Source organism: Phyllopteryx taeniolatus, chromosome 17 (genome assembly GCF_024500385.1).
Source record: "Phyllopteryx taeniolatus isolate TA_2022b chromosome 17, UOR_Ptae_1.2, whole genome shotgun sequence".
Lineage (NCBI taxonomy): Eukaryota > Metazoa > Chordata > Actinopteri > Syngnathiformes > Syngnathidae > Phyllopteryx > Phyllopteryx taeniolatus.
The window spans coordinates 3,281,754-3,309,634 of NC_084518.1; the positions used below are offsets into that span (position 1 = coordinate 3,281,754).

Consider the following 27,881-nt stretch of genomic DNA (forward strand, 5'->3'; position numbering starts at 1 on the left):
TCTTATAGTTGCTTGCCCAGGTGGTCAACGTTGGTGGACGCTTAGAGCCGGACTTCTTAAGTTGGCCTCTTTCAGTCAGAGGATAGGAGCGTGGTTAATCACATTTGTGCAAGACAACATGTGTGGTCGCCGAGTTACTCCATATAATTGGCACAAAACCAACCGTTATCAACACGTGCACACATGCTAACATGACAGAAAAGAAACCCCCCTCTGAACATGGTCAGATATGAAACCATAAAGCTAAAGTTAAATCACTAGAGGTGTCTCGTTATACCAATGGAACTGCTATGAGTCGTGGTGAGACAAATTGACAAAAATTGTCTCTTTTCTTGCATTGTGTAACAAATAAGATAAGAAAGGGAGCTGAGTGAGCTGATAGCAACGTACACACGTATATGAGTCCTCTACAGGGACTGAAGGTTATCTGCAGTGCTGCATTAATGGAGGCTTCAACATCTTTTCTGATAGCATTACAAGGACCTCTGCGACCAGTTCAGGGTGTACCCCGCCTCTCGCCCGAAGACAGCGAGGATAGGCTCCAGCACGCCCGCGACCCTAGTGTGGATAAGCGGAATGGAAGATGAATGAATGAATGAATGAATTACAAGGACCTGTAAAACTGTCACGTTTTAAAACATACTGTTTCCAATTAGTCACAATGAGGGTGACTTGTATGGGGAGACATTTGTTTGTATGGATGTTTTGTCGTTTGCTGTTAAGCGTGTTGTGTCCCGTCGGTCGGGCTGCTCTCGAGTGGACCCCCGGGCCCGATCCCGTCCCTCGATTGATCGGGCGGGGTCCTCAGCCGGCCGCAGCAATTACAGGACACTTCTGTCAGTCTTTGCGCATGTAAAACGCTATCAATTCACTTGCATGTATCCGCAGGCACACACCCCTTTCTGCAACAAATAACTCATGAATATGCAAATCGCGTGTGTATCCCCTCACTTATACTCTCGTCCTGTACACTTTTATAATTTACATAATGAATCCCACCACACTTCAGTTGTACAGCCGGGTTCACGACCCTGGTCCTGCACGCTTCTTCTCCTGTCCTTGTCCTGTTCTAGCTTGTCCTGTCCTTTCCTCACAGGGTGGAGCACGACAGCCCCATGCAATACTCATATTTAACGTTTCATTGTTGTAGATAATGTAATGATTTACTTCACTCATCCTGTTTACAATTAGTGCTTTGTCTTTTGTCTTTGTTTTTTTCTCCCTTCTAGAAACTTTGTTCCGTTCGACTGATCAAGTCTGATTCTCAATGAACCTCAATTAAAAACTCCACTGTGACACAGTAAAACTGTTTCAGCATAAAAGGGATACAAATTTTCCATTCTGCTTGACCTAACAGCCCAACAGGACAAAAACAAAACAAAAACAACAACAACAAAACATGATGACAGATGGCTCACTCCACAATACAGCTTTTTATATAAAATTGTGTTTCAATTCTCAATATGTGCATACTTCAAATCCATAGTAGTATAGTACTGTATACATTAAAGTATAGAATGTATCACTGTTGTGGCGACATAAATGAAGGAAGGTGAGAGAGTAAAGGTTAAACAGATGCCATGTAGCAACACATTTCACATAATATAGCAAATAATTGCCTGGTGTGTGCTTTTTTTGTTGTTGTTGTATTTTTTTGTATTTTTTCCAATTTGAATCATGCACAGTAGGGTACTGTCAGCACCGGGCATATGCATGGCCATCTGTCTACCAAGTCGAACGGATCTGTTGTTGCAACCATCGCAGACTATCTGAATGTTCCATTTCTAAAATATATCACTTGATTTCTATAAAACACAATACACTAATGTAATGTTAACGGGGCCCCATCTTATTCGTATCTAAGCAGTTCTTACACATTATGGTTGAAACAGACCAAAAGCCATCTTGTTATTGGCTTGTTTAAGTCCATCCCATTTTTTGACTGCTACTGCAAAAAGTAGAGATGACTTGAAGCCTTGGAGGCATTTTCTTCAATTAAGGCCAACTCTTAAAGCTCCAATCCCACTCTCCCCACCCCTCGTTCTCCTTTTGTCGTAGCATGCTTACTCACTCAGTGCCTCTGTGATTGAATTACAGCGTTTGAATGACATCCATTACTGCAGGGTGGAAGGAGCACTGTCTTGACCTTGACTGAGAATGACAAAAACAATATACTTTATTCGTATTGCTCCCTATTTGAGTTGCAAGCATTACAGTTCCCTTTTTGTATGCAGAATACATAACCAATAGGTTAATTAGGTTAAATCAAAGGGTCATTAATAGATTAATCTATATTACACCTTTGCTCCAAAATAATGTGTTCCTGACTAGAAGCATTTTATATCAGTTGTATCAGTCTTTACGCTCGATGTTTGATTGATGTGAGGAGCTAGAAAACAAACTCTTCAGCATTTTTTTCAACATTAGTTAGATGGAGAATGCAGAGAAAATGCAGCACAGTGGGAAAAAAATGAAAGAAACCATGCGCCCTCTCACCCTCTCTGTCTCTGGCAACACGACAGTGTTCTGTATGAATTCTGACATGACTAAGGCAGGTAGTGATAGTAAATCACGGCGATGTCTCCCATCATTTAACACAAGTTTAGTGACTCAGAAAGGGAGGTGCGCAGTCATAAATGCTTTTATTGGTTATCGGGTGTAAACTGTAATGCTATATAGCTTTAGATTTTTGAAAGAAATACCTCTGTTCTGCTGTTTGGTTGTTAAATGAGCCCGTTCATAGGAGCTGTAGACAGCACATGCTGAAATGTGTTTTGGAGGAAGTAAAGTAAGGCGTATATAAGAAGAACTACACTTTTTTTTGACACACTGTCAAAACAAAGAGCTACTGCTACTGTCACGCTACAAGGTGGAGCCAAATGCCAGAATACTTTCGGTGCGAGTGGGTTAACATTGTAGGCTATCCATACAAATGGTCACAATACCGATCCTGCTATAGTAATGATCTGACATTTGGAGCCTATTTCTGAGAGTTCTTTTGCAAGGTCGCGTTACAAAAACAGGTTTTCGACCCTTTGAGACCACCGTCACTCTCATTCATGCGCATTGATACGGGCGGAATTAATTCCAATTCTACCATATCACATTTGTTTGCCGCATAATGCATTTGTCTGTTCACTGAGAGACACACATCATTGAAACACCTGTCCGTCCATCGTCAAACGTCATAGAGTCAAATGTCTGTCTTCACTTCCATATACTTTATAGCTGAAATGAAACAGATCACAAATCTAGCCGTGAGGATAAATTCATTATGTGGCTTGTAAAGCATTTGGCGAATAAGAAGCACAAAAGAAACTCATTACATAAACTACTCTATTTAAGTGCCACAAGGGTAAGATTGTGTTAACACAACCTCAGAAAAATATTCATCTGAATTGGAGGTCAGCCAATACAGTCAAATTAAATGGGGCAGCAAAAACACCTTCTTTCTGCAGAGGATAAAAGAAGAGCAGCTTCCGCAACAGCATCCTCTTTCTCTCAAGTGAAAATATAAAGAATGAAATGAAAATCTTCTGAAACTGAAGGTGCTTTAAATGAATGAGGTCACATTGGTGTCGTACAGCACTTACTTGATATCATCTATTCTGTGGAAATGGACAGCTTGCAGAAATGGTCAATTCAGAAGGCAACATACTGGCATAATGCACGGGTTATTGTATTTATTCTAAAAGTCGCCAGATACATTTCCAGGTATTTACTCAACTGCAGCGAGTACCACCTACTTAGTTGAAGTAAGGCATCTATTTGAACTGATATATTTTGTACAATTGCTATTTAAATGGCTGGAGGTAGACATGCTGATGTTCGTTGATTGGGGAAAAAAATTCATAACTCGGTTTCTATCAATAATGCAGTGGAGTTGGAGGCAGAACCAATTGTGCTCTACTGAAGTGTCAACACTGTCACATATCATTGACGCACCCGCCTGAACAGTGTGGCTGAAGCAGACGAATGTGTTTATTTAGTGGTGTATTTCTTTTCCATTCTCGAGGGTTTGTTTGAATAAAGTCCCGCTTTGTATGGTACTTGGGAACACGAGAGTATGGGAGGAAAAAGACATTTCCCTTCTGAAAATGCCCATGGGCTATTACGGAGAGCCGTTTTAAAGATAGATGTGTTTTTTGACGCTATTCACAAAAAGAAAGGGATACTTTGCTTTCGGGTGAAAAATTACGATGAACCTAAAATGCAGTATAACATGTGACAGGTGAACTTATTTGACTTTCTCTAAATGTTTGAATGCACATGTCCAACTGTTCAATGTTCCAGCACTTGTTGCACAAATTTGTAGTCCTCCAAATAGCCTCCCCGAGCTGCTGTTTGAAGGTGAATTGCCTCCCACCCTCAAATCTTTTGCTGGAGGTTCTCAACAGGGTTGAGATCAGGGTAGGATGGGGGCCACACTGCGAGTTTCTCTCCTTTTACACCCATAGCCACCTATGATGCAGCGGTATTCCTTGCAGCATGAGATTGTTCACTGATGAGTTCCGTGCAACCTTGGACCAGGGGAGGCTCCTCTGACATCCTGCAAAGACATTTGAGCAGAAACTCTCCAAAACCTCCAAGTCCAATGGATGCAAGAATTGTGAAGATGCTAAGAGTTTGTATTTTAAAATGTAAGTTGTTTTTGATTGAAATGGCTTTTAATTTCACTAACTATGAGCTCTTAATGCTGCAAATTCAACTATTTTCAGTTCTTTAAAATCTATAAATTGCCTTGAAACACTGTTGTGCGCGATAACTTGGAACACTGCAATTTTGTTTTTATTTTTAAAAAGATATTGTTATCATTTGGAGGTTTGTTCAAAAACATTCAAACGGTACTCTAATGGTTGATGACTTCAAAAGATTATGCTGTCATTTGCATCGAAAATTTTGGAAGATCAGAATAATATCATTTGCACAATAATTTGGAACGCAGTGTAATTGAACTAGGAAACTGTGTAGAGTGCAACAAACTTTACCGCTTCACCAGCGGAAACGTAATGATCGGGATGGTATTTACAAGCTACATCTAGTGGCAGCAATTGTTATTATTTTACCCAAAGTCCAGCACACAACCTTAGTAAAACTGGAGATGTGGGCATATTTTTCCAGAAGGCTTCATAGTGCCGTTATTGAAACAGAAGAAGTGGAAATAGAATCTCATAAGGGTGGAATCTTTTTCTTATTCCTCTGCTTGCGGGCTCTATGTGATTGAACAGAGAGAGAAAGCGGGTCCAACGGAGTCGAGACCAACAGCAATAGGAGGCCAATCTCAGCTGACTCCAGCACTAAAAGCACGCTGTCCTCTTTTGACCCCCCCCCCCCCCGATGCACTTATGCTGGTGCAGCAATGTGGAGCGCAGCAAGATCATCTGCCTGATCTAAAGTGACGCCTGTCAGTTAACGGCAAAAGATCGTTCCCAGAGTGCGATCACCCGTAGCTTGCGCGAGAGCCGTCTGCTCCCATCTGACAGAACACCCAAAAAACAGCCATTTTGCTCAACCAACACCAGCACTAACACTTTCAATACTTTTTAACAATCCACTTCTTCAATACCTTGAATCAGGTGTGTCAAACTCATTTGTGTCACGGGCCACATCGCAGTTATGGTTCCACTCGGAGGGCCGTTATGGCTGCAAACCCATATGAATGTATGATTGCCTCATATTATTACATATAATTACTTTTGAAATCAAAAGCCAGTAAAAACTGTTTCTTCAACTACAGTATGAATCAATTTGATTTTAAAAGTGGGGTTGGAAACCCAAAAAAAATGCCTTCAATATCTCAATAAGTGAGGCCAATTTGGAATTTTGGTATTTTAGCAAGAAACACAAAGTCGATGCGCATTCTCGCGGGGCACATGATCTGGCCCCCGGGCCGCCAGTTTGACACCTGTGACTTAAATACTTCTGATCACTAGCAGCAAAACCAGTTGCTTTCAGACAGCTTTAGGCAAAACAAAAATGATTCATGAGCTCACGATGCACATTCATTACGGGGAGTCTCTCTGTCTCTTCTTCGCTCCAGGCAAATGAAACAAACTATGTCATTAGTTCTGCACAAGCAGAGTTAAATTATGCATGTTTCATATCATATAAAATATACCCTGTGTGGGTTTTTTGGACATACTTGGCAACATAAAGATGATTCTGATTCTGATTCTGACTCTGATACATCTTACAGACTGTATATGTCAGTGGAAAACTGGAAGCTTGGGAACATTTTTATTTTCATGTCTTCAGTTATTGTACATATGCTGCAGCTCCTTTTCTCTTGTCAAGGGTTAACATTGATATTTTTGGCAGTGCTATTATCATGAAGACACAATGAGGCAAAACAACAAGCTGATGTACAAACAAGGAGTTACTTCAATGAAGAGCAATAAATACAGTTATTGTCAAACTACCAGAATTGTCAAGGACAAACATCCATCCATCCATTTTTTTTTTTTAGTCATTAGGGTCATAGATGAGCTGGAGCCGATCACGGCTGGCTTTGGGGCGAAAAACAGGATACACACCGGACTGGTCGACAGCCAATTGCAGGGCACGTATCGACAAATAAACGTTCGTGCTCACATTCACACCTGTGGGCAATTTGGAGTCAAACTCTAAGAAGCGTGTTTGTGGAATGCGGCAGGCGGACGGACTACCTGGAGAAAACCCAGGCAGAACTAACACCTCTTGGTTTAAACACAATTTAATTAGGAGTACTGAACAATATAACGGGGAATCCGAAACGACAGACCAACAAAACGTGAATTAAAGGCACAGAGTTACTGCATTCAGATACTGTAAGCCGACTTATTGCTCTCCAGGGAACAACTGTATTATGTTGTGCTGTGTACAGAAGCAGTCGACACAATGGGTTTTGAAATGAACCAATAATCTGCAGAGCGGACGCCAACACACACGCTGCTGGTCCGCCTCCTCCAAAGCGACTGAACCGGATAAGGGCAAGACAAGCCAGTTAGAAGGCACCGCGTTCCACAGACCGAAGGACGCACAAGCGAGCCAAGATAAGACCGCAACATGGAGGATCTGTGGAAGCCTTGTACAGATTCTAGCTTTCTAACAAGCTGAACTTGCAATCCCAATTAATTAGAGAGAGCAGTGAGCTAGAAAAAGATAACAATAAGCTCATTAGAATTTGCGTGCTATGATTCATTTGGCAGACCGCTACCATCAGCACACGTGCGGCACAAATGGATTCATTTCTTCAAGAGGCATCTGTGTTGATTTTTAACCACAAACTGCATCACAGCTCAATTACAATATCATTGTGATCAATTCATGTTTTCACCAGCTTGGGTTTGTCCACGTGTCCTTTCATTTGTTTATGTGTTCCTTTTGGTCTACAGTTTTCATTTGTCAGCCTGCAGTTTTCATATCGGTATAAATACAAACAATTTCAGATAAAAAAAAAATGTTGAAAACTACCAAATCTAAATTGGCAAATTTTAGGCAGATGACAGGCTGTGATCTACGAGTTTCGTGAGTTAGTTTTTCATATACAGTTGAAGTTGGATAGGTCCATCCATTTTCAACACCATTTATCCCGGTTAGGGTCGCTGGCGGACTACGCCCGGAACCGGTCGCCAGTCAGTCGCAGGGCACATATAGACACGGACAACCATTCACGCCGTCTGTCACTGAGTGGGAACTGAACCCACGCTGCCCGCACCAAAGTCGGGCGAGTGCACCACCGCACCATCACTGACTAGATAAATGTTATATTTCATTTCATGAAATGCTTTCTGATGTTGTGCAGTTGAACGTCAGACTCCTGCCTCAGCATGTCTCCAGGGTAACCTAGACATTCAATTTCAAATTAAATTGAGCAAAGGTGCTCTTATAAATGGAGTATATAGCGGAGGTCTGAAGGGAAAAGAAGCACAAGCTAAAATGTCCGCCTATTAAATTCTGGTTCTGTCTTGATATCCAGCAAGTGTGGATGTTTGAAGATGACTTTCAAAATTCTCGTCTGTCTATACAGTATTGTATGAGTATTTTGAATCGAGTTTCAGCGTGTCTGTTCTCTGCTCAAATATTTGATTGCTTGGGTCGACAATATTGCATTTGGGTAACTTGATGTGTAACAATTTCCTAGTCACCCTAAAATTAACTGTGTCTAATCTGTATTTGCCCTCTCATCATGAGCCACAACAAATCCTGCCCTGTAGCAGCTTCCCTGTGCGCGTCATTAGTGTATTCAACCAGTATACATTGCGTATCGACGGCGTCGATGAAAGGCAGCTACTGGGGCAACACTGAGCTTGCTGACAGCTCCGACATGCCGCTGCTCCCAAGGAGGGTGATTATGGCAAGGTTAAGTCATTTTTTTCCTGATGTTTTTGCGCCTCGGTTGTCTGCGTTCTCCACTTCTCGTTCACTAACAGTTCCACTGCCTGTCAAGATTAGGAAGCAATCTCTTCAAAGCGAATAGACTCTCAGGTCTTATTTCTCAGTGAACTAATGCCAGAAAGATGACTCGAGATTGCCATGAAAAGGAACTACTTTTGGGGAAGAATTTCCAAGTGATGCCGATCACTGAAAAATGAAAAGGCCACTGGAAACTAGAGGTGCTAGCTTCCGGAAGCGAACGATACCCGATGAGAACAGAATTCAAGACATGGGAAATTGACTGCAAATCGAAACTAGATGATGTGGAGACAGGAAGACTGGCAGAGGGGGAGAAAGGAATGCCAATGAAAGTAATACCAATTGACTGATGGAGGGCTGTGTCAATAGTCCTCTCAAATGGTCCATGACCTTAACACATCCATACATCTTCATCAGTGTTGAGTGTAAGGGCTGGTACACACACAAGATTCTTAACAACTAACTTCGACATTTTTTTTTAACGGTAGAGACCCTAACCACGATGAGGAAAAAAATTGTGCGTGCTTAACGTGTGTGGTGTTAGTTGAGATCCGACGGACACGGCAATCTACACAAATGACACTGTGTCCACTGACAATCTCGATTCTCCTCCCCCAGACGGGATATCTGCCATAGTACCAAGACTGACCTGTGAAAGGCAGCATGTGCCACAGACCACCTCGACTGCCGGAAAACACAAATAAAAAAGAGTAGTTGGAGAAGAAATATTTGCAGTTACAAACTCTTCTTCTTGTCATTTTTATTGTGGTCATAACTTTCAGTGAAAGAGACACATTCCGCAAATACGCAACAGAAGCATTTGAAAGCTTCATGTCGCTCCCTAATTAGCTATTGTTCTGTTTGTCATAACAATCACAGTCTCAGCCAAACTTGGTGTCGCCCAAACACATAAGGATTTGTGATCATAAAAGGTGAACCGGTGTACATTTATGGTTTGTGGTCGAACCGTTTTCCAAGCAGATTGGGGCGGAAAACACACATCACAAGCTAAACAGTCAACATAATAATGATGACTGTTTTGGGGCACTGGGGAACAATTAAAAAAAACTTAATCTGTTGAGTTAGATTTTTCAAGCTGATTAAAACAAAAATTGGCATCCTGATTCCAAAATTGCAGTCCGTTTTTTTCTAGCACGTGAAGTTTTTTTCTCCACAGCTTACCCTCCAGATAAGCAAAATTCCACTGATTAGCTGTAGTAAGACCCGCCATCTGCTTACGATTGGACTCATCTACAGCTACGTGGAAACTTATTTGTGCAGTCACAATTGAGACTAGGTCAGTACTATTAATATCTGTAAACAGAAAGCTAGCATAGTAGGAATTAAGAGGATTTCTGCAGGCTTTTCTCTTAACCTTGTGACCACGGGCATACCGTTGTAAATTCTATTTCGTTTTATGCTGTTTATTTCATTTTCCAAGCTTGTAACTATTCCATCTTAGTGTTTTATTTCTGTAGGTATTTCCTTTGTTCTCACTTTGTTCAAAAACTTGACATGATAAAGAAAAAATGGAATACGTTTTGGATTCCGCACCCAAAAATTTGTTAAAAACAGCTGTCAGACCTAACTCAGCAAAAATGGTGTTCCACAGTGATAATCCGATAATTGGGCCTTTGCTGACTATGATCAGAAGGGCATTAATAGAAGGCGTTACTGATAAAAAGCCACATGTTACAATCTTCCTGGAAGGTGTAACTGACTGATTGATCCATTGGACAAGATACAGCAGTCATTACAGTTGAATGACTGATTAGTCATGATGTCTGGCAACGTGTGTACATGTTAATAAATACAGGCAGCAGCAAGGATTATCATCGTGCACACAAGTAACACATAATGTTATTTATTGTATTTATTTTGTTTGGTGTTAGGGACAAGGATTTAATAGAAAAAAATAAAGATTACAGAAGTATTCCAAAATACAAATTGTGGAAGAGTATATCAGGAGGACCAAATGTCAAAATTTGCCAAATTTTTAATGTCAAATTTTTAATGTTGTTTTTATCTGTGGCAGCCAAATAAATAATTGTTTAATTTTGCAAAACAGCAGAAAGGTTCATGAGAAAGTTGGCCAATTACATTTTGTATCCAGTTATCTGTTGTTTTGGCATTATTCTAGTTTCGTGGGTGAGCTGACTTTGGCCAAAAAATGTGGTAAACCCTGGACTGGTCGTCAGCCTATCGCAGGGCATTCACGCTAACATTCACAACTATGGAAAATTCCTATTCCTCAGTGAACCTCACATGCATGTTTTAGGAATGATTGATGGAGAAAGCCTGAGGGTTGACATACATAAGCAGCGGGATAACATCCAACGTACACAATGAAAGGCCAAAGCCCAAAACTCAGAACTGTGGGGAATATGTGCTAACCACTAGCTCACCGTGCTGCCTGGCCATCAGCATATTATAGTCACTGTAAATGTCATACTTCAGCATTTTGCATGTCGTCAAAGGTAACACAGTAATAATGTCATGTGTTACAATTTAGAGACAGTAGTGTTGTATTATAAATTCTACATACTTTTACATCGAAATAATGCCTCACTCCTGTGTCGGAGGCCATGAGTGAAGGATCTCCTGCCGCGTACAAACACCGATAATATGAGACAAAGCCCAAATCCACTGTGGACATCCCACCTCTCTTTGGCAGTTCAGATTTAACATCTCCTCCAGCCATCTGTCAAGGAAGGGCAACGTGCTTGTGGGCTCTGGAGCGGCCGCAATAACAACAGACACCGCTGCACTGTTTCCAGAGTTGATACAGGCATGAATATAAGAATGCGCTAATGCTTTTTGCCTCGTGAAGGCTGCATGTTTATTTTTAGGGGTTGGGATGTGGCGGACTAAAGCAATGTTTCAGAGCTAATCAGTGTTCAAATGTGTTTACATCCCAGGGGAGTGAGTCGATATAGAGCGAAATCTTCAAAAAGCAGAAGCTTCTCTAATCTGCAAACTAGGCGAAGGATTAAGACATCTTTCAGAGGAGGCATCCTGCTATAATCCTAGCCTCTGTGCAAATAAAGTTTGTTTCCATAAACATACTAAAGAAGTACTGATGGATCATATCAGAGAATAACAAGAGCAGATAACGTGACAGCGGTTCATGTTACAATGAGTAGGCCTAATCTACAATGGAATCTATGAATTGAAATGCACTCAATTCAAAATGATGGCCTTCCTACAATTTCGAAACAATTTCATAATGGAAGTAAATGGTACTGAGGTCGAACTGTCGACATTATAAAACCTAATAGTGATGAAAATATTTTAAAAGTAATATTTTGATAATCCCAACCAGTTCAGGGTGTACCCCGCCTCCTGCCCGATGACAGCTGGGATAGGCTCCAGCACGCCCGCGACCCTGGTGAGGAGAAGCGGCTCAGAAAATGGATGGATGGATGGATGGATTTTGATAATCCTACATGTCCTACTATTGCAAAATAATGGTAACGACTGCTAATATTTCCATGTAAAAGCTATATATTTTTCAAATCCGAACTTGAATGATGCAGCGTTGATCCCTTCATGCACGCTGAATCGAACTCTTAATGATCATTTTTTTCTTTAATTTTCGAAAACTCTCATTGGGGTTATTGTTGAACTGGAGCCTGTCCCAGCTGACTATGGGTGGTAGGTGTGGTAGACGTTGGACTGGACAGCCAGGCAATCGCAGGACACATATACCAGTAGACCAACAAAAAACCAAGCACACCCATGGACAATTTAGTCTTCACACAAAACTAACATGCATATTTTTAAAGTTAACTGAATAACCCAGAGAAAACCGATGCAAGCACAGGTGTGTGCAAGATTGGAACCCTGCATCTCTAGACAGTCAAAGTCCACTGTGCTGCCTCCTCACTTTTTCGATACATATCCAATGTTAACACCAGCAAGAGGTGCATTATTGTTACAGCGGATTTTCATTCCATTCATCCTGTTAGCGGCACGGTGGCCGACTGGTTAGAGCGTCAGCCTCACAGTTCTGAGGTGCTGGGTTCAATCCCCGGCCCCGCCTGTGTGGAGTTTGCATGTTCTCCCCGTGCCTGCGTGGGTTTTCTCCGGGCACTCCGGTTTCCTCCCACATCCCAAAAACATGCATTAATTGGAGACTCTAAATTGCCCGTAGGTGTGAATGGTTGTTGGTTCCTATGTGCCCTGCGATTGGCTGGCAACCAGTTCAGGGTGTACCCCGCCTCCTGCCCGATGGCGGCTGGGATGGGCTCCAGCACGCCCGCGACCCTAGTGAGGAGAAGCGGCTCAGAAAATGGATGGATGGATGGATTCATCCTGTTAGTGACTGGAGGTCACCTAAGCTGATTTGGTATTTCACTTGAATAACAAGAGCCCCATTCAATCATCTGGTGATGCCGAGAAAAGAATGTCAATGTTTTGATCCATTTTGATGATTAAAATTCCATCCCCTTTCTATACCGAGTATTCTGTTCAGAGTCGCGGAGAGCTCGAGCCAATCCCAGCTGCCTTCGGGCAAAAGTCGGACTACACGTTCAATTGGTCGCAAGACAACCATTCGCAATCATATTCACACCATCACTGAGTGGAAACTGAACACGTGCGGCATGAATGGAAGTCAGGCAAATTAACCACTACACCATCAGTGACACTAATTCAAATTCATTTCTTTTTTTTCAATTTTTTTGTTTTTTACTTTTTTGACAAAAGGAATTTTATCGTTGAAAACTGTTGTGACAGGGTATCACACATATCCCCCCCCCCCCCACACACACACGCATGCACACATACACATTCACATACACACACACACACGCACACACAGCTATCTGGAACATAGATCCACAGAGAGAAGTCAGACAGATGGTTTTATTGCATATAGGCCAGTTCTTTGCAATATTACCATCCGCGGTATGTGCCTCAAAGTCAACTAGCAATGTCAGCTTTCCCTGTATGCTGGTTAGAGTCAATAGATTGAGGCGAGCTGGTCCTCTGGGGAGCCGAGGAACCCAGCGCATCTGACTGGAGAGGCGGTGGCGGGCTGTATATTGGCTGAAAGCGGGCAGTGTGAAAGCACGAGTAAAGGTCAGGTGAGCTGAGGCTACTCCGGTGGGCTCACACTAGGCACCTCAAAGGTCACTCAAAGCCTTTGGCCAAGCCTGGTGCATATGAGAAGATAGAAAATGTCACCGAAGCAAATAAGCGCCAAATAAAGTCAATATTGAGACAGCAGCTATAGTGTACAACCACCTATATATTAGAAAGGATGATGGCAAGTGGACTGTCGTCTCCTTGTACAGTACTATGCAAATATCTTAATTACATGCTTAATACAATTACATTTGGTCTTTTAACATGCTATACTGAACGTGTATAACTAAAATGTCACTTGGTCAATCATAAACTTCCGCAAAGGCTGAATTGTTGTCCATCTGTTTATTAGTTAGCAAGCTACTTCCTGGTTAATGGAGGATGATAAACCGACGAGTGGGGCCATTATGATTCTGGGGGTGGACAGTTCCCTTTATGCCATAGTGAGTCAGAAATGAAATTAAAATGAGATCCTCTTTAAAATGTCATGGGCTTGGCCCATGCACCACCCCTAAGATGATGGGGATATTTTTTTGCATTATCTTGTCAATAGTATCCATCCATCCATTTTCGATGACGTTTGTCCTTATTTGGGTCGCAGATGAGCTGGAGTCTATCTCAACTGGCTAAAGGCCGGATACACCCTGGACTGGTCACCACCGTTCACACTAACTAAACATGCATGTTCTTGGAACATAATTCGAATTCTTCAACCTATATTTAATAGAATACACTACAAAGACAAGATATTTAATGTTCAAACTGATAAACTTTATTGTTTTTAGCAAATAACCATTAACTTAGAATTTTATGGCTGCAAGAGTGAGAAAGTTGAGGAATGTTCATCAAGCACCTGTTTGGAACATCCCACAGGTGAACAGGCTCATTGGGAACAGGTGGGTGCCATGATTGCTTCCCTGAATTGCTCAGTCATTCACCAGCAAAGATGGGGCGAGGTTCACCTCTTTGTGAACAAGTGCGTGAGAAAATAGACAAACAGTTTAAGGACAATGTTACTCAATGTACAATTGCAAGGAATTTAGGGAATTTCATCATCTACGGTCCATAATATCTTCAAAAGGTTCAGAGAATCTGGAGAAATCACTGCATCTAAGCGGCAAGGCCCAAAACCGACATCGAATGCCCGTGACCTTCGATCCCTCAGGCGGCACTGCAACAAAAACGGACATCAATGTGTAAAGGATATCACCACATGGGCTCAGGAACACTTCAGGAAACCAATGTCAGTAAATACAGTTCGGCGCGACATCTGTAAGTGAAACTTGAAACTCTACTATGCAAAGCAAAAGCCATTTATCAACAATACCCAGAAACGCCGCCGGCCTCTCTGGGCCGGAGCTCATCTAAGATGGACCGATGCAAAGTGGAAAAGTGTTCTGTGGTCCAACGAGTCCACATTTCAAATTGTTTTTGGAAATTGTGGACGTCGTGTCCTCCGGGCCAAAGAGGAAAAGAACCATCCGGACTGTTATGGACGCCAAGTTTAAAAGCCAGCATCTGTGATGGTTTGGGGCTGTGTTAGTGCCAATGGCACAGGTAACTTACACATCTGTGAAGGCACCATTAATGCTGAAAGGTACATACAGGTTTTGGAGAAAAATATGCTGCCATCCAAGCGACGTCTTTTTCACGGACGCCCCTTCTTATTTCAGCAAGACAATGCCAAACCACATTCTGCACGTGTTACAACAGCGTGGCTCCGTAGTAAAAGAGTGCGGGTACTAGACTGATCTGCCTGCAGTCCAGACCTGTCTCCCATTGAAAATGTGTGGCGCATTATGAAGCGTAAAATACAACAACGGAGACCCCGGACTGTTGAACAGCTGAAGCTGTACATCGAGCAAAAATGGGAAAGAATTCCACCTACAAAGCTTCAACAATTAGCGTCCTCAGTTCCCAAACGTTTATTGAATGTTGTGAAAAGAAAAGGTGATGTAACACAGTGGTAAACATGACCGTGTCCCATCTTTTTTGGAACGTGTTGCAGCCATCAAATTCTAAGTTCATGATTATTTGCTAAAAACAATCAAGTTTATCAGTTTGAACATGAAATATCTTGTCTTTGTAGTGTATTCAATGAAATATTGGTCGAACATGATTTGCAAATCATTGTATTCTGTTTTCATTTATGTTTAACACAACGTCCCAACTTCATTGGAATTGGGGTTGTATATATCAGTTTCATTATCTGTTGTCTTTTATTCTGTCACAAGCAAGCTTGACGAATAACTGTTGTGTTATTGGTGCTCTACTCTTCTCTCTATTATCGGATAAATTGACTGCCTTGACCTCGAAAAAGAAATCAAATTGTAACATTAGAAAATGAAAAAATGGATCACGACTAACATAATCACACCCCATCCCCCTAATCTACCACTACCACAGCCCTTCTTTGGCCTTCTCCAGCCGGCTTATTAATCCCCTGGGAAGTGTGTCCGTGCAGGCTGTGGCCAGGCAGAGCACCAAACTATGCACCACCCCTCCCTTACCCTTTCCCTCCCCCATCACCATCTGTTTCCTGCACGGCACTCTGGCTTAAGTCTCCACAGAGCCAGCCACTTCTGCTTTTATATACACCGTCTAGTTTATTCTCTACATTTCTGTCTTTCATCTCTATATTTCTGACTTGATCTATAATACTGTTTAACTATGACTGGTATATTAGCCCAAACAATCCAGCAGTTGGGGCGAATATACTGAATTTTAAATAACAATATCTACACAGGCGTCACCATTTGTGACTGGTACCGGTATACGCTAGACTCATACAGTAACAAACAAGGAGATAAATGGACCTTTTGCTACACCATATTCGATAGTTATCAGATATTTCTGCATATTTAACATTTTCCTTAATTTTCCTACAACACAGTTTTAATGGCAATTAAATATATTATAAGAACACAACAGCTGGGACAGTATCGTTTTTAGAATTTTTTCTATAGCTACTCGTTTAAAATATTTCACAGCTGGAAATATGGAGTTTTCATAACACTAGGAAATAGATGCTACATGATCAGAGAAAAGAGGCTATGGCATTTGTTTTTTTCCTAAAAGGCAAAGAAGAAAATCTGCAACTACAAGATTGCACTGCAGTGTGCCATACCAAAAAACTTCCTGTTGTGACTTGAGTGGCCCTTGGTTTACCAAAAAAAAAAAAAAAAAAAAAAAGAAAATACAACAGCCCTTTCAGCAGCCATAATTTTCACAATTTACTGCCTGCTTTCTCTTACAATTAGTTTTTTATTTTTCAGACATATTGACAGCCCAAAAGCCCACTTTTCAGACTGCTCTAATCCCATCACCCATCATTACAAACAGATGTCTTTATTTGTCACCTATTATTTAGTGCGGTGACATCAACATGAGGAGTACATCCCGAGAAGTCTTGTTGTCTTCATCGGTGAAGACCAAGATGTTTTTTACAAGTAATATTTGGTAATTCATTCTTCTGTAGTACAACTGTAACCCATACATACTGTATCACCAATATAAATATGCAACTAGAGCTGTGCTGTATAACAATATACATTGTAGTGCGATATAAAAATGTCTACTGTACAATATAACCCGATCATTTATATTGTCATTTTGATGTGCGGGGTATTGCGTTAGCTTTGTTGCTACACCAAATGTCTAAGATGGGACCACAACAACAGTCACCTTTCTATTGCATTATTCTTGTGCCTCACTCTTCAGGCATGACTAATTGATTTACGCTCAATCCAACTGTTACTCTAATGTCGCGGTTGGATTAAGCATAGGTTGATTGGTAATGCTTCAAGAGTGAAGGGGCGCAGGGTTGACATACTGAAGAAGCGACCGTTACGTTACCCCTGGTCATTTGTGAGTCTGTGTGGTGTGCATGCTCTGCAAGTATGAGTTCATGAGTACTTGTCGGACGAGAGTGACTTTTGATGCTCGACGCATCTAACGTTGATGTCTCCGTCCTGGCTGCTCAGAACAATATGGCTAAAGCGAAACAAGTCAGGTATGTACAGTATGCACTCAGAAAAGTCAGTCAGCTATGTTTGATTAGCAACATGATAAGTAGCTGCCATATCTGTGGAATTTTCTAAAGAAAAAAAACAAAAACATGGAACGAGCACTTCAAACGCCTCTAAAATCGTTCATGACGAATACATTTATGAAAAAAACTAAAGTCCATGACGTATTCTACTGGCCACGCAGTTCTTCTCATGAATAATGTGCCATTTGCATGATTTGAGTCAGGTTTTTAGGGCAAGCGATGCCGTTTGAAACAGCGGTCATTTTGACGTGTCGACTTGGAGAACCCCTCGGAATTTCGTTTTGTACAAGCTTATTGGTGGACATTATTAAATGTAACCTATCGGAGAAGGGCGACCTCGAGTAGAAGACGAAACCAAAAGGTCGAGGAAGTATTATTTTGACGGACTGCTAAATTGGGGAAATGTTGGCATGTCGCTAGTTTAAACAGGCGCAAACAGTAATGTCCATCCCTTGACAAAGAGTGAGAAGTTACAGTTTTATTTCATTTTCGATTTCATTTACGCTTTATCAACTTTGTTTTACACTTGCACGACCGTTAAGCATGTTACTAACAAGAACTTGTCTTTACAGTTATTAAAGGTTTGATGGTGGCTAAAGTTTGACATTGGAAAGGATGAATTGAATTTCAATGATTTATTGATGTATTTAGGGGATTCTAAAGAAATCAGTTGTTAACCTGCGTCCCAAATTGGATTGTGTTCGACCTCAGTGAGTCGACTATCCATCCTGGTCTACAGCTGCAGAACAAAAATGACTGAGAGGGCTATACAATGGCCGTACAACAATAGCCATTTTATTTATCGCTGAATAAATTGCTCACGTCCTTACAAACTCAATTCCTTTAACAACTACACAGCTGCCATTGCTCCAAGGTCAAGGACCATTGCCTTTTAACATTACATTCATTACTGAACAGAAGACAAAAAAGCAGTCGCTATCTGACTCCAGTGAGATGTATTGTATAACCTTGCACGTGAGCTTTCAAAGAGCCTGTAAGGTTCATGGTCCACAGTTTTTAGCCGTGCGCTCTCAAAGATGTAGATTCTTCCGTTTCTCCCTAATGGAAAAGGCACAGGGCATGAAATTTCCCTCGACGACGGAGTCCTTTAAAACTAGCGTAAGATCTGTGGGGGTTAATTGATGATGTTTGAGGACAGAGAGCAGAATACAGATGCGAAAGAGGCATGAGAGAGCTGAAGAGCAAAGCAACTCTGTCAATAAAAAGCTACAAATCTTTCGACACCCATGTGTGACACAGACCTGACGAACGTTAATGCTTGCTTGCTTCATGGTTAAAAATGTTTCTTTTATTTGCTTATTGTTTATTTTTCAGCCAAATCACACACACACATGCTGTTCCCGAGAGAGGGAAGCAAGTCAGATAGTTCCTATGGCACAAACTATGGAAGACTCCACTTGACTACTTGCATTGTGGCCTTTTGTGAGCTCTACTTTAAAACGAATGTCTTTAAAACATATGCAGTATGTACAGATAAGTAAGATATACAGTAAGATAGTGTACTGTAAAATAGAGACTTTTGCTTTAAAGAAGGAACTCATTTTTTGTGGCACATGCCCTCATTACAGTCACGGGTGAGCTCAAGCCTAACCCAGCTGACTTTGGGTGAAAGGCAGGTTACACCCTGGACTGGTTACCAGTCAATAGCGAAGCACATATAAACAAACACCAACAAAACAAGTGGCTAAGGTAACAGAGGTAACACAAATCATGTAATCCATCCATCCATTTTCTTTCCCGCTTCTCCTCACGAGGGTCGCGGGCATGCTGGAGCCTATCCCAGCTATCTTCGGGCGGGAGGCGGGGTACACCCTGAACCGGTCGCTAGCCAATCGCGGGCCACATAGAAACAATCAAACATTCGCGCTCACATTCGCACCTACGGGCAATTTTAGAGTCTTCAATCAACCGAGCACGCATGTTTTTGGGATGTGGGAGGAAAGCGGAGTGCCCGGAGAAAACCCACGCACGTGCAAACTCCACAGAGGCGATTGGCCAATATATATTTGGGACTTTAATCAACCTGATTAACATAAAGCGTTGATTGTTGTATAAATGATTCATTTCTGACTAAAGTGAAACATTTTGCTGACTGACTGTCAAACTTTAGATTGCTTTATAAATCAGACAGGGGGAGACTTTGCTTGTGGCACATAAAAAAAGAGAGAAGAAAAGCATAATAGAGTTGTTGGAGTGGAAGATTGCGCATGGGTGCGCAATAAAGGAGAGTGGTGACTCATAATTGAAACATGCGCGGAAGCATTCGCTCATGGTGACACCGTTTGAGGCGGACTCACCGTTAAAAAGCTCGCCCTGTATTCGTTTTTTTTTTTTTGTATTTTAAATTCCATTGATATTCTCAATGGCATGTCTTTGACATTCGTGATATGAGTCATTCATTTACTGTATGCTTATATTGAAATGTTTGAATGTCACTGAATTAACAAAATGTGTTATCAATGATAAAAGGTGGTAAAAGGTCAGAAAGAAAGAGAGGAAGAAATACAATGAGAATTCAGAAAAATCAGTGAAGCAAAGTTGAGTCTATCGAAATATACAGTTTTTATCTGAAATCCTCATGTTGGATGGTGGGGGGGGAAAAAACATGATTCATTCTTAAAAGCTATTGTCTACAAACTCTACATAATCATGAGAAGTGAACCTTCACTGCAAAATTCATTTTTTCAAGCTGTGTATTGCATTATATTTCCTTTCACGAGAACATTTTCCAAGAAAACAAATTGCAGACATCTTCTTGCCCGTTTTTTATGTATTAATTGTGTTATTGTTGACATTCATATATACTATGAGAAAGAGTTGATCAAAAACATGGCATCTTACATGTTCCCGCTATAATGAAGTACATACCAAGCAGACTCTTAAACTCAAAACTGTTTTACTGCTTCCTCCGAGAAGACAGAGAGGCTGCCGTGAGGGACGCCAGCTAATGTCCTCACGTCCCTCCCTTTCAGTGTCAGGCTGCGTCTGCCTGCCACACATTGCCTGATCAAAGCTTCTAAATAATTCACCAGCCACTATCCATGTCTACTACCTGCTAACTCTCTCTCCGAAGAGGAAGGTTACCATAGATACGCATAGGCCGCCCCGCAGTTTGAGGAGCGCTGCCATGCTCGAGTGCTTTTTTTTTCTTTCTTTCGTCTCTTTCTCTTTTATTTCTTGTTAACCAGAGGCATGCCTGAGTGGAAGCTGGTTGTAACGTCTGATTTAATAAAAGACACAGCTGACAAACCTAAATGAACATGTTTCTGAGTATAAGGTTTACATGAACGCAAATGTACGGTGGAAGACGACCACATTGTCCGTATTTACCAAGAAGGGAATAATACAAAAAAAAGTAATAAGTATTACCCACTACAAGTCTAAAGACAGCAGACACCATTTCAACAGCTTACAAATTGTAACAAAATACACTGAAAAAGATGGACAAGGGCAATTAAATACGCTAAGTGGTAGTTAGTATATGAGGTCATGGCAGATTTATGGACCGCCTCTCCGAGTACTGCGGCTTTCTCCCATATTTAAAAACCACACATTTTAGGTAAATGGTCAATAGATATGAATGTCATTTGTCTACATTTGGCCGATGACCAGTCTTGAGTGTACCCGGCCTCTCGCCCAAAGTCAGCTGGGATAGGCTCCTGTTCACCCCTGGCCTCAATGAGGACAATTCATTGCTCACCGGCCAATCACAGCAGTTGGTTATTTATGAACCAGCTCAATTTCATGTTGATCTGGAATTAAAGCAAAAAAACAAAATCACATTTACTTGCAGTGTGGCCAAATGGGGCAGGGCACCTGGCCAGCGTATGGATCAGGTGCAATTCAATAAAGTTTGCTTCGTGTGACATACGGTTTCCTGTGATGTGCATTACGACTATACGACTAGAGTGGAACAGTATCGCTCGGAACGTGAAATGACATGGATAGACTGAGGATTGTTTAGCCCGTACAGTTCTTTCTATACACTTGTGTTCAGCGTCCAGTGAGTGTAGCTTGTACTGCATGGACAATTGACAACATATCCATGAGCACACCAGCTCTAAACCAAGAACATGCTTATTTTGGGTCCTGATTGACCCCAATATTTGAGGGCAGAACAAAAACAGGCATCAAGCTGTCCAAAATCCTTTGTTTTGTTCTGCAAAGTAAAGGTCAAAGTTCTGCATCATATTTCTAGCAGTGTTTTTGCTTACAGCATCCCTTTTTTTTTTTTTTTGCCCATGCTTCTCTGTGTCCTATTTGCTGTCTTGTGGGTGAATAAATGGAATTGTACCCTTCAGTACGACTCAGCTCTGATGACATTTTGTCATCTGCTGCTGTCTGCTGGTTTCACTCGATGAGAAACTGTCACTCATTAAGCCGACAGCGCTGTTCGTCCGGAGCAATTACACTCTTGCTCGAGTTACGTGTTGCAGACAAATGTTACTGCTGTTCAGCATGGCTGAAGTGGATGGCGGGTTAATTAGGGATTTTGTCGTTTCATTGTTTTTCAACGAAAAACACAAAAATCTAAATGACTTCACTCCAAAAATGAGAGAATCCACCCTCCTTCATAGATCGATATTTATTAAACCTGGGAGTGAAATTAGATATTTATGACACTGGATAGACATATACCTATATGAATATATATTGAATAGAAACGAGGGAGCACAGAGACAAGTGGAAAGCCAACTGCCAGGAAAGACGCTGAGTCCACATGAATAATAATAATAATCATCATCATCATCATCATAAACCAAACATCCATCCATCCAGTGTAAGATAATTTTTAATATTGCAGAGGGAAGTGGTTTACAACATTCACGTGGCAAACAATAAGACTCCACACTTTGATTAATCTCACTGTCTATACTGTATGCTGCATGCAGAAACCAAGCGCCCTTCAGCTTGAAGTCAGAAACTGGTGGCCGAACGTTCATCCTTCAGGATTTTCTGGTAAAGAGCAGAACTCATGGACCCATCAATCGCAGCAAGTCATGCAGGTTCTGGCGAAAGCAAAGCAACCCGAGACCACCATCACGCTACCACCACCATGTTCTTTTTCTGAAATGCTGTGTTACATTTACGCCAGATGTAACAAGGCACACACCTTCCAAACAGTTCAACTTTTGTCTTGTCAGTCTATGGAATATTCTCCTTAAAGTCTGTGTGATGTTTTTGTTTGTTTGTTTGTTTGTTTGTTTTGTTTTGCAAAAGTAAGATGAGCCTTCATGTTCAGTGGTTTTCACCTTGGAACTCTGCCATGGATGCCATTTTTGCCCAGTCTCTTTTTTATTGTTGAGTCATGAACATTGGCGTTAACTGAGGCAAGGGAGGCCTGCAGTTCTTTCGATGTTTTCCTGGTTTCCATTGCGACCTCCTGGATGGGTCGTCGCTATGCTCTTGGGGTAATTTGTGCAGGCTGGCCAGTCCTGGAAAGGTTCACCACTGTTCCATGTTTTCTCCATTTGTGAATTATGGCTCTCACTGTAGTTTGCTGGAGTCCTAAAGCTTTAGAAATGGCTTTGCAACCCTTTCCAGACTGATACATATCAATTACTTTATTTCTCATCTGTTCTTGGATTTCTTTGGATCGTGGCATTTTGTTTGTTGCAGCTTTTTCAGATCTTTTGGCCAACTTCATTTTTTCAGACAGGTTCTATTTAAGTGATTTCTTGAATGAACAGGTCTTGAGAGAATCGGGCTTTGGGTGTGGTCAGTGAAAATGAACTCAGGTTTCCCAAAAAAGTGATTAGCCACAGTTGATTTAACAAGGGGGCAATTACTTTTTCACACGGGGCCAGTTAACTGAAGGTTTTTTCCCCCCTTAATGAGTAAAATCACTATTTAAAAGCGGCATTTCATGTTTACATGGTTATCTTTGTCTGATATTCACATTTGTTTGATGATCTTAAACATTAAACCATGCAAAAACAAAATTGGAATTTGGGAAGGGGGCAAATACTTTCTTATGGCACTGTACATATACTATTACATTTCTAATACATTGCGTGTTGGCATGCTATTGGAAAATCTAGGACATTGGCTTTCTATGCTCAGCTACAGAATGTCAGTGCGCGTAAATAATAACGAAGTTAAAGAAGTTGGCGCCAAGGAGAAAGCCATGACCAGAGCCTTTGCCCGCTCATTTCTGCACTGGAGGGAAAACGGGGAATTAGCCCTGAAGTTTACGTATCCCCAATGTCAGTCCTTGCTAGCAGACAGAGCTCACACACACGCACACACACACACACACACACACACACACACACGTGCACATGCATGAACATGGTCCAAAGATGGCCAACAAGCAGTCTAACAGTGGCCTTGGAATAGGTACTGTGTGGCGGCTTGAAAAGGGCACAGCTCTAATAGAATACATCCGTTTCTCGAGAGTGTATTGAGATCAGTAAACGTTCTTTTTTTGTTTTGCCCCAACTCAAACACACACATCATATCAGATGGCAGACAGTGTATGTTGTACAGCATGACAGGTTTAAATAGACTGTCGCACAAATACATGAAGGAACAATAGACCTGAAGCGCATATGAATAAAACATGATCCCTCCGAATAATTGGGACTACATGTGGGAAGGACAAAGTTCGCTATAAACACGCTCCTTCCAGCTCCTCAACTTGAGTTGAATTATTCAGTTCCAATCTTTGATCTGAATTTGAATCTGTTTTATTGGCCGTCTTCACGAGGAAGTGGAATGTAGGATGAAATTTCCCTTGATCATAAACGGGTTAGACGCTCTTGTGATCTTCCAAGTTGCTTAAAAGCTTCCCCACAGAGAAAAACGAAATTTACCAAGCAGATGGGCAGGAGACTGATGTCACGTCTTCATGAAACGACCGTTTTTGGTAGTACAGTTGTTATTATTTTGAAAGTTAAGGTCTCTTTTTTTACATTGGGCGTACGTTGGCTTTCTACAGTATATTGCTAAGGTATATTCTGAGATTGTCCGTTAGGGCTTGAAAATAACTACGTGTTGAATCTGGGAAAATTGATTGAAAATTCTGGGATTTGGGAGTTTCTAGGCAAGGGTCATGGTATAGTCTGGGCTACTCTAATTCACACTCCAAAATATAAAACAAGCTAATCTATTTATACGGGTGGGGATTGGGTACATTTGGTCTTTTCAATTGGACTACTGGAATTTGGCAAGAACCATAATAATAGAAAGAGAACAAATAATAGAGAAGAAAGGAAAACATATATTGTACACTGTTAACTTTGAAATACTGTTCTGTGTTTGAAGGTGATGCTGCTATTATGGGTTTACAAATAAATATGGTGGAAAGAAGTCTTGTCTAAAGATCAACCAATGTCAATCATAGGACACATAACATTATGCAATGTTTAGATTCTTGCAGCATGATAGCAAAAAAAATGAATTGAAAATCTTGTAGGCTATCACATGATTGTATACACACAGGCTCGTGAAATGACCCTGCAGTAAACGACAGCATCCAAGTCAACAAATAAAACCAAGTGCTTTAGGGGATTATTCAAATCATGCAAAGAGAAACCTAAAATAGCTATACAGTGGGTAAGACTTAAATAACTCCCCATGTGCCAGCCAACACACAGGCACACTGCACAGCAAAATGGCCTGAAATAAGATAAGGCATCTGACAGCACAGACAGTGTCTACCTGTACGTGCGTGCGACTTGAAATACGGGCGATTAAAAATGGAAACGCTTGAACGTGGGAAGACTGGCTTACTATTTTGTCAGCCCCGAGCACTGCCAGACAAGCCTGCTTTGAGGCCAGGATGGGGATTTGCTTACGCTGATAAGTCATCTCGATAACCTCAAAAAAGGAGAAGAGCGTGCTTGAGAGAGGCTTGGCAACAACTGGACGGAACAATGACAGCGCATATCTTGCATTTCTGCTCTTCTATGCGGGCTTTTAAAAGGCAATCAATCTACAGTAAATCAAATGTAGTCCAACTCCGGATGTGGGAATCGCGGGCTATGGAGTAGCGTGGCAACTGGCAAAACGGAAGCATTATTTTACACAGGGAAAAAAAAATACAAAAATCTAAATAAACACTTGACTCTGCCTAACGCATGCGCGCAAAGGTGTTATGGTCCAGTGAGACAAGGTTGAACTCTTTGGACATAATTCCAAAAGGTATGTTTGGCTCATCACTAAAAGAAGACCGTATCTACAGTGAGGCACGGTGGTAGAGGCGTGATGCTTCAGGGTTGTTTTCAAGGTTGCCCAGACAAAAAAAAATAAATTCACACTCACATCCACAACTGTGGCTACTTAAGAATCTTGAATGAACCCAACATGCACGTTTGGTGATGCGGGAGGTGGCCAACACACCCGAACAAAACCCACCTGCAAACGCTATGCCGGGAGTCAAACCCAGGACCTCGGAAACATGAGGCAGACGTGATGCTAATGGCCATATGAATTTAAGATTTTGTACATTTTGAGACATACGTGTACATGTTATCACTGTCACAGTGGAAAGAGATTTATGTGGGCTTTTATGCACTTTCATGCTTCACACTCCAGGACCGCCATAAGATTATTAAGAAATATACAACCGTTAAGCTTTCGTAAAATGGCACTGCAGAAATCCTACAGGACTAAAAATATTCTCCTCCATTCTGCCTCCCCCACACTGACTGACAAGCCTTTCAGACATAACGTGAAGACGTCGCCACCTGACGCGATAGCATAAAGCGTTGCACTTTCAAGGGGAAGCCGAGCTTAATTGTTCAGACTAATCTTCCCCACGGACCTGACTCTATTAGGCCTTGGACGAGCAGAGGGACCTCCCGCTGCTCCTCCGCTGCCACCGGCTCATCTGTTCACCGCGTCCTACCTTTACTGAGTGGCTTCTCCTTTCAGCATAGCTCAAGAGGAGGGAAGTAGGACAGGAGGAGGAGCAGTTTGAGGCCGCCAGAAGGATGCTTGCATGAGCACCACTGGAGGCAATGCAGGTGCGGATGTGGCGGGGGGGGGGGGGGGGGGGGGGGGGGGGGGTTGTACCTCTGCTAATCTCAGGTCAATGAGAACACGGAGCAGGGACCAAACAGATGTGAGAGGAGACGAGGCGGAAAGAGTTATTGACACAGCTCCAGCGGTGGCTAGAGAAGTCAAAATCTAGACTCAAGTAAGAGTGCTTTTACGGGGGTGAAAGGTCAAATAACGAGACAGAAAAGCAGAGAACCACCAAGAAAAACAATTCTGCTTTTGTGAGACAATATTAGCAGTACGGCTTTATTGGCACTGGCGATTCTCGCGCAGCAAACCCACTCTGCGTAATATGAGGCAACAGACTCACAAACGAGGCAATGGAGCTTTAAAAACTGTCCTTGTTTGTATTTCCGACATCTTTGTGAACAAGGACCATCTGCGATGACGGTGACCAAAACAGAATTACGTCCTAGACTGGACACAGAGTAGGTAACGCGCTTGGGTAGTCACTTTGTCCCGTGACCCCAAGATGGGACTTGGCTCGTCGAAGAGAATTCAATGCAGGGTTTCCACTAATTACGACAACTACATTCGGCATAATAAATACGTCAAATTTTGGGGAATTTCTTTCTATCCGTTTAGATGCTGGTCCGTCAAAATACATTTATCTGTGGCGTACAAAAAAAATAAAAAAAAATAAAAAAAGTTGGGCACTGCTGTTTTAGAGGCCCAGGTAAATATGAACAAAAATAGTAATAATACATTTTATTTACCCAAGAAAATAAGTAAACCATCGTCGGTACTGCTTCGCCTCACAAAGTTACGATAATTACGACGACCATGGAATTTGTGGCCAGTTTCTACGATGGCGATGAGTCGAGTGTGTGTGCGACTGTAACGTGACTGTAACGTGACTTTGCTCAGCGATTTACGCTAAGTGTGTGCGAGACGCACAGGCCACGTTTGAAGTCGAGTACTGTCGGTGAAAAAAACATCCTTACAAGTGGCAAAGTTTGTCCAAACATGTATTCGGTTCATATTTGGGTTTCCTATCAAAGTGTCGTCATTCTCATTTTAGCTTAGTTCGTCTGCTCTAAACTCTTAAACGTTTCAACTGAAATTGCGGTTCATTTATTTTTATTTGTGCCTGAAATTGCCTGCCTGAAAATATTTCAACAAAAGAAAATACAGTTTGAATTTAAAAGCAGTTGATGAGCTCAAAAAAGAAAAAGCTACTGGTCAACGACTTATTTTTTGCTCGTGCATTCATAATTGCTCTTTAACTAAGCAAAAAAAAAAAAAAAAAAAACATCTATCTGAATACCCGATTATTTGCTAGAACATTGGGTAGGATGCTCAAATATTAAAATGCTCGATAGTT

The 27,881-nt window shown here is 41.6% G+C and overlaps 1 protein-coding gene across 2 annotated transcripts in view; it reads right to left on the minus strand.

The window, feature by feature from the left end:
• Nucleotides 1-27,881, minus strand: part of srrm3 (serine/arginine repetitive matrix 3) — a 70,711-nt gene that overhangs the window by 41,957 nt on the left and 873 nt on the right. The gene's annotated exons all lie outside the window — the stretch shown is intronic.